This window comes from Limulus polyphemus, unplaced genomic scaffold (assembly GCF_000517525.1).
Source record: "Limulus polyphemus unplaced genomic scaffold, Limulus_polyphemus-2.1.2 Scaffold906, whole genome shotgun sequence".
Lineage (NCBI taxonomy): Eukaryota > Metazoa > Arthropoda > Merostomata > Xiphosura > Limulidae > Limulus > Limulus polyphemus.
Genome location: NW_013666516.1, coordinates 255,337 through 264,234, shown reverse-complemented (window position 1 = coordinate 264,234; position 8,898 = coordinate 255,337).

Genomic DNA, 8,898 nt, shown 5'->3' with positions numbered 1-8,898 from the left:
CTGTAATCTCTTTTCTTGTTCTTCTTGCTTCTTTGCTGTTCTTGTATTGTTGCCATCAAATCTGCTAAGCTGTAGTTTGATTGGCCACTTCCTGTTTTCATCTTCTTATTTTTTCAATCCCACTTCTGACACGAATTTGTTACATCTCTGTTTGTTTGTTAATTACCTGTAAAAATTCTTTCGGAAAAACTTCAGCAATACAAGTTCTTTCTTAAATAAAACTAGTTTATTCCCTCTCAATACAACTTTGCAATACACTTAATTTCCACAGTCAGTTTAACTTAAACACACGCTATAATTGACAATGATTCACGCACTTGACTCAATTATCCGTCTCTGTCTGTCTGCAATTATCTATATCTATTCATTGTCTGGCGCACTTATATACAAGAATAGAGGGCGCCTATCAAATACTGGATTTGATGTTCCTTGATCTTTCTAGAACTCATTACATGTTACCAGAGTCACGTGACTTCCGCTGTCGTAACACTATGTTATTAACTTCGGATCATTTAAGTACTTCAAAAACTAAAAGGTTCTGTCACTATGCCTCTCTAGACTTGAAGATAAAATCGTAGTATACTATTATAATTTTAGGTTTAAAATTCAAGTTATTTTGCTTCTGGTATCGTTTCAAACGAAACTATTATCGTAGAACTAGGTGAAATGGAAAAGCATCTAAAGTGTAAAGCAATGTAACATCTACTAAACACAGTAATGTTACAGTTTTAGTTTAATTCGTCATTCTATATAAGAACTATATGTTTCAAACAACAGTGACCTGTGTCCACCATTTTAAAAGTTAAGTTGCGATTCCAGACAACTTTTTCATGGCCTTTGGAGTTAGCTGAATGACCAGAACTCCGTAGCTGATAACAGCCCCGAGAACAGTCAACATAAAGCTTCTAGTGATGATGAAAATGTTCCATGCTGATAGACCAACTACAGAGGAGTTCAGTTGAGTAACTAAAAGTTCTGCTTGAATATTGTATGGGTTGTCGGTAGTTGGATGTATAGAAATTGTATTCTGCAGGCTATTGAGAACATCGTGAGCTTCTTCATTGACACGAGACGATAGAACGGATAATATTATGAAGAAGACAACTATGCACAGATCCGCAAGCCGTAGTAGATTCCACCAGCAAGAGTGGACATTTCCTCAACGTCACTTCTCAACAGGGCTGTGATCTCTACAAAAGCTGGCTATGATCGTTGCGTACCAGATGAAAACTATGCTAGTAAAAAAGTTAATCTAATCTAGCCACAAGTGCTGCTAGTTGCGAATGCAAGATGCGTATCAATTGCAGGTCACTGGTCGAGTGTCATCGGCCACAAAGGTCCGAAACTCATTATTGAAATGCTGAAAATTAAGTCGAAGGGAGGTGCAGATGGACAAGATAAAAAAAAAAGGCTATGAGCAGTATGAGAACTCCCCAGGTAAAGTAATTTCTAAGGTTCCAATCTCTTAGGACTAGCAGGTATGCTGGAATGGACCCACTGACTGTTTGAGAATCGTAATGTTTGTAGATATGAGCTCTAACAAGAGATAAAAAACATACACCCAACGTCAAAATAGAGACTTGCTTTTCCAGTTTTCATGATTTTTCGGGACTTAACAGTTGACTAAAGGATTCCATTTCAGCCACGAGGTCACACATCTTTTTCCGATTGACCAAGTACATGTCGGCCTAGCGGCGATGTTACGATGGACCAAGGTCATGTTTTCCCACAGATGTTGCCAGTGCCAGATGCACACTGCAATCATGTGCAGGGAGTAGATGTAAAGAAAACATACAACCAACCAACCCTGTCCAGATCACGCTGATATACCAACCTAAAGAATCTCTCTTTAGGGCTGTCTGAAGGGAAAGACAAAAGAAGAAGCCGATAAGGTCGAAATTCATACCTTCCTGATTTATCTCCAGTCAACTATTGCTTATGATCCTGACTAGCACGTTTCTTATTTATTTTAGCCCGGTTATGGCTTAACATTCCTCTAAAAATTTCAAATAAGGTACCTTCACTCTTTTCTTGGTCAATTTCATCCTGAACTTGCTGAAATACGACCTTAACGTCGTAGTTTCCAAAACGAATCATCTAATTTTGTTGATGGAAAAGCTTTAAAATATTTTTATTCGAGGATTTATGTTCTTAATTCACATTTGCGCAGCTAATGTTGCTTCTGTTTAAACATCCATCCTAGTTTTAATTTTTGTTTGTTTGAAGTTAAGCACAAAGCTACACATTTGGCTATCTGTGCTCTGCCAACCACGGGTATCGAAAACTGGTTTCTAGCGTTGTAAGTCCGCAGACATACCGCTGTGCCACCTAGTTTTATGACATAAGTTACTACTTTACTGTTGTCCCAATGTGAGTCAGTGTAAGTTTACAGACTTACAACGCTAGAATTTGTGGGTCATTTCCCCGCAATGACAGTAGTTAATGTAAGCTTGTTGTCCTAAGAAAAATATATCATTAAATTATCAACTTGCAAAATATATATATATTTATTGATCTCCTTGATATATGATTCACGAATTCCAAAATCGATATATTGTAGGAACATATTTTTTAAACTTGTGAATATCAAATAACGTTGTGCTTTCTGTAATAAACTACTTCTAGTGTTTGTCCAACTAGTTGATTTTAGCTGCAACCAGTAAGTATTCCCGGAGCACATCTACACTGTTAAAAAAAATAGAATTTGTAATATTATAGCTATGACAAAAGCAAACCATGGCTATAAATTGTTATCAACCATCTCCTTCAATTCATCTTTGGCCAGGTGGTTATGGCACTCGACTCGCAATTTGCGGGTTCGAATCCTCGTCACATGCTCACCATTTCAGCTTTCGTTGGTAAAAAGAGTAGTCCAAGAGTTGGCGGTGGGCCTAGCTGCCTTCCCTCTTGCTCTAGTCTTACAATACTAAATTAGGGACGGCTAGCGCAGATAGCCCTCGTGTAGCTTTGCGCGAAATTCATAATAAACCATAATAATAAATAAATTCATCGTTATTCAAATTAGACATCCAATAATTTGCAATCATTCAGATTTTGCTATATAGTGATCGATCTCACCCACTCTTGTCTCATTTAACGTGTTCGTACTGTCATTTCGAGGGGTAATAGCTTGTGTTCCATTGCTGCAAAAACGCGCTCTACATATTGGTATCAGTGTAACAGTGACGGCCAAATCCCACTATTTGGTAAAATAAGAGTATCCCAAGATTTGGTGACTGGATCTGTAAACTAACTTTGATTTCAAAATTAGAAGTGATCAAAAGCAAACATCTGTGTAGTTTACACAAAATTTCTAAAAATACTTGTCTTATTTGTCACGTTGAAGTGAAACACAGTGTTTATAGTGTTCCAACTTTTTCATCACCTATCGCTAAATTTAGAAAAGACATTTGGATGTTTCTCATTTATTCGTCCATGGGACTAATCGAACCCGAAAACCATAGAATAATGTAGCGAACTAGATACACGAGTCTCGAGGTGTCGTTAGCAGAATGTAAAATTGCTTCTTACAGATCAACGATACAGTTGCTTAGACACATAAACATGGCTGAACATTAACAGATGATTCTGCCTCGCCACAGCTGTGGGATACCTTCTCTGAAGTTAAACCAAATGTTTGCAATTGCAATTGACGACATGTAAGTATAGAGAGAGTCAGATAGAGACGTAACAGAGCTGGCATGTATGTCAAACACCTTATCAGGTGATTTCTGCTCACCGACAAACGACCCGTCTGCAAGGATGCAAAACACGTGACGCCATATTCTTTTTTAGATGAGTCGCGCTTGTTCTTGAAATAATATAACTGAAATACACTGACCTGGAGATCACTTGGAGCCAGATTTATCTAATTTTTCAAAGAGATGCAATAAATGAAGGTATGTAGAGTCATTACTGTACATACGAATTTCTACATCGTGTGGAATGGCAGCTCAAATAGTCGTAGGCCGGTAGAATTGAATCTAACTTCAGCTTAACAGATAATATCACATAACGTTTTAGGACAACATGGAACCTATTGGTTCATCTCCGTTGTTCCATCCTCTAAACTAAATTACATTATTTAAAAAAAAATCTTAAAGCCAGTCCTTACCATTCCTACGCTTATTAATATCAAGTTTTTTCTTAAACTCATTAAAATTTACTGCCTCTACAACATCCAAATGCAACCAATTCCCAAGGCCAACCACCCTGTTAGAAAAATGAAACTATCTTAGCTGAAGATAACTTCTATCCTGCCAAAATTTATATTTGTGTCCCATACTCCTTCTGTTCTCACTCTTAAATACGAAAAAAGATGATGCATCAACATTATCAATTCCCTTAACAATCTTTGATGCCTCAACCATATCCACTCTAACTCTTCTTTTTTGAAGAGAAAACAATTTGAGAGATTTCAGCCTCTCCTCATATGACAACCACTCCCAGGCACCATTCTAATAACCCTTCTCTGAACCATTTCGAACAATTCAATGTCCTTCCTAAGGTAAGGAGCCCAAGACTGAACACAATATTCCAAATGTGACCTGTACAATGAAATTATAACCTCTTTACACTTGCATTCAATATTTCTGAAGATACAACCTAAGATCCTACTTCCCCTACAACAAGCAACAGCTTGGTTGGCTTTAGAGACTGATCGATTATTACACCGAAATCCCTTTCCTTCATAACACTCTTAAGGTTATTCCCATCCACATTATACTTATAATTCAAATTATCTTACATTGCATTATCTTATATTGATTATAATTAAAACCCATTTCCCCTTATAATCGCCCAATTATGTCATTGATGTAAATCAAAAATGAGCAAAGGTTCTAAGACTGAGCCCTAAGATAACCCACTTGTAATATTAATCCAGTTTGACTGAACTCCATTTGTAACAACCCTCTGTATTCTTCCATCCAGCCAATCTTCTAGCCAATTTGCTTACTTATCCCCCACACCTATAGATATAAATTTTTACAAAGCCTTTTATGTGGCACCTTGTCAAATGCTTTCTAAAAATCTAGATACACCAAATATATGCCCTTACCCTCATCTACATAAACAGTAACATTTTCAAAGAATGTCAAAAGATTTGTAAGGCAAGATTTTTCCTTAGTGAAACCATGTTGACTATCAAAAAAAATTCTAGACTTTGTTAAATGGCTTTCCAAAGCATCTTTTATCAGACCTTCCATAACTTTTCCCACAAATAATGTAAGACTAATGGGTCTACAATTACTGGGACAATTTTTCTCATCTCCCTTGAAAAGAGGAGTGACATTAGCTAACTTCCAATCCTCTGGTACCTGCCCACTATTCAAGTACTTCAAAAAATAGAGCAAGTGGCTCACATGTCCAATCTTTAACCTCCTTCAAAACCATTATCTGGCCCAGGAGCCTTATCATACTTTAAACTTCCCAATTATTTCTTAACAAGCTCAGAATTAATGCAGTCATCTTGTTTCCACCTGTCAACTGTTCAAAACGTGGTATACTGCTTAAACCTTCAATAGTAAAAACTGAAGAAAAAGAAAAATTTAATAATCCAGCCATCTCATAACCATCAGAAAGAGACTTCCTTTATCATCCCTCAAGGGTCCTACAGGCTAGTTAATAAGGATAGAGTACTAAAGAGAGGGGGGAGGAGTGGCTTTATATGTAAAATGTGAGTTACATCCTGTTGAAGTTGAGGATATCAAAGATAATACCAAAAAAATTCACTCCATTTGAGTTTCTGTTTTGTTGACCCTTAATGTATTTAAAGAAATCCTTACTGTTAATTTTTACATTTTCAGCCAACCTTTTCTCATACATCTCTTTGATGTCCTAATTTCCTGTTTCACCAACTTTCTTTATCTTCTAAATCTCCCATCAATTTCAATTTCTTAAAGTTATGATGATTTTTTTTACTTTCTCTCTGTGAGCCAACCTGGTTTTTTTTTACTTGCAGCTATCCTTTTCTTTCTATAAGGAATATGTTTACATTGAATATTTAAGAAATTATCTTTAAAAATTTTCCACATCTCATCAGTTTCTCCAAATAGCTCAGCTCCCCAGTTCACAAAAAATAATTACTGTAACATTCCTTCAAAATTTACTTTTTTGAAACTTGTAACCAAAATATCATTACTCCTTATCTCCATATGCAGCAAAACATTGAGCCTAATAGTGCAATGATCAATTGCACCCAGATGTTCCCCAACATCCTCTCAATCATTTCTGTATTTGAAGTTAACAATAAATCTAAAATAGCATTTTTCTCCCTCATGGTTTGACTCTAGCATTTCCCAATCTAAATGCCTGAAATTCAAATCATAATTGTGACTTCATTAACAACTGAAATCTTAATCTAACTGTAAAGTTTCTCACTATTTTCATCAGTATCATTTGGTGGTCAGTAACAATTTTCCACTACAAGCCTTTTATATCCACTAATAGAAACCCAAATGGAGTGAATTTCCTTGGTATTATCTTTGATATCCTCAACTTCAACAGGATCTAACTCACATTTTACATATAAAGCCACTCCTCCCCCTCTCTTTAGTACTCTATCTTTATTAAATAGCCTGTAACCCTGTATTTCAAAGAAATTTCCATCATCAAAATCATCTGCATTTAACCATGTTTTCAATTATTCCCATTATATCAAAATCCTCCATTCCTACCACTGCTCTAAAGTCATCTATTTTTTTCTTATACTTCTAGCATTACAATAATAACAATTAATCCTACACTTATAACTACTTCTATACTCATTTCCTATGATAAACTTTTCTCTGCCTCTTATTCTTTGGCATTTAGTTTTTTCTGGCCCCCACCACTGTCTAGTCCTACTTTAAAACTTCCCTTACAGCTGTGTTAATAATCCTAGCAAACAAGACAGCCCATTCCAAAAAGCTCCCTTCTTCCATTGAATTGATCCCACAAGTCCAACCAGCCAATATATTCATTCTTACTTACTAACCTAAGCCTAGTATTTAGCCCTAGTGACAAATTTATAACTACATCCCCACAGTTCATTCTGGGCAATATCCCTGACAAAATTTAGTTATGGTATTTTTCTTTAAATGCCTTTATCAACCCCAGACATCATTAGCCCCAGTGTACACAACAAAAACTGCATCTATGCTAGCCCCCTTTATTATACCTCCTGCTCTGTAAGTTATATCCTCCATCTACACCCATGGGTAGCATAATCTAATTCTTTTCTCCCTATTTAACCCACAGACTCCTATATACATGCCTTGTCAAGGAATCACCTGTAAGTATAACATCCTTCTCTGACCCTTTTTCTTTCTCCAACAATAGCTTTTCGTATGCAGAAGGGCTGAAATCAGTTCCTTAATAGAATAGGCTCATTTCTATTAAATCCACTACTTTTAGTGCTAATAGTACTCTTTCTAACCTCCTTTAAGTCATTGTTAGGTGATGTATTCCTTGCATGTAAAATCTTAAGCTTCTCCTGAAAACCTGCTCCCATTTCCCAGTCTACACTTCTCTTTATCTGTTGCCTCTACTTTGATTAGGATATTCTCCAGCTTACAAACTCTACATACAAATTGCACATCTTCACTACTAACTTCCTTAAAAGTATATTCCAGTCCCAATGTAATGTCCCAATGTACCCATTACTCCTAACAAACTGTGAATGCTTAATTCCTACATTAGTCTTAACCATTGCATTTATACTTATAGCCTGAAAATAAATACTCAATACCAACTATCAGTAGCCTATTGTCAACACTGTTACTGTTAAGCATAATGTTTAAGAACCAATTATATTAGTTTTTTATCGCTACTTTGTCTTCACACTAATGTAATTAACTTTATCTTTAATTATGTAGAACCTAAAAATAAAACTTTATTAGAAGTGACAATAACTAGTCTTTACTTTGATGTATATGTAATGTTAATAATACAACGTATTTAGCCTGATTTATATTATAACCTACCTATAACTATAGCCTAGACTGAATTTAAACTAATAGATCTAAGTTCAAGTAAATAAATCAACCCTTAAAACATTAAGAGACAATAAACTAGTTTTTAGCTTGTATTTAGTTAATAAAAGAATGTATTTAAACTGTTTTACGATTTACCAGTAAGTTGAATTATACCTAAGCCTAAAGTGCCATTACACATACTAAACCTAATTTAACGTTGTAGTAAAATTTACACCACTAAACTCCAAGTTAAAACTTTGACTGTCTTACTTTTTTTTTACCAATCCTACTAAATCTAGTTATACTTTTATTATTTAACCCAAATTACCAAAATGATATTATTAATATTAAATAATTTTCAAAAATCTATAAGGTCTTGTCTTTTCAACATCTTTGCTTTTCCATAGCGCCCTCTAAGTATGTATCATACCAATTGCAAAATTGGAACACTCAATCTTCTTTTTGGGGTTTTGATGTGATATGTTAAATCATGTAAATTGAAATATTTCATAAACATTTAGTTTTATCACTGGATATTTGTTCTGGTACTAGTTGTCATTAATTTTCACTGTGATGTATGGCTTCAGACAGGATTTAATCCTGTGCAGCTTTGCTCTATACTTGCTTCAAGTTGTACTTCACCTGTATTAAAATAAGGTTCTCATAAAATGAAAATTTGTTAATTGTTTTTGGTCTGGTCTTTATACTGAGCATGTAAGAGGCAAAAACATAAAATTATTCAATATGATGCAATATGTGGACTCCATTAGCAGTAAACAGTATAAGAACAAGCTTGTAAGTTGAAGGTAAAAATAATTTTTCTCACTTCAAGTAATTTAATTGAAAAAAGAAATATTTGTCAACAGCAGTGTAATCAACATGTGAGGCTTAAAAAAGAACAATATATATATAAACAAGACTGAAAATTTGAGGTACAGTTATA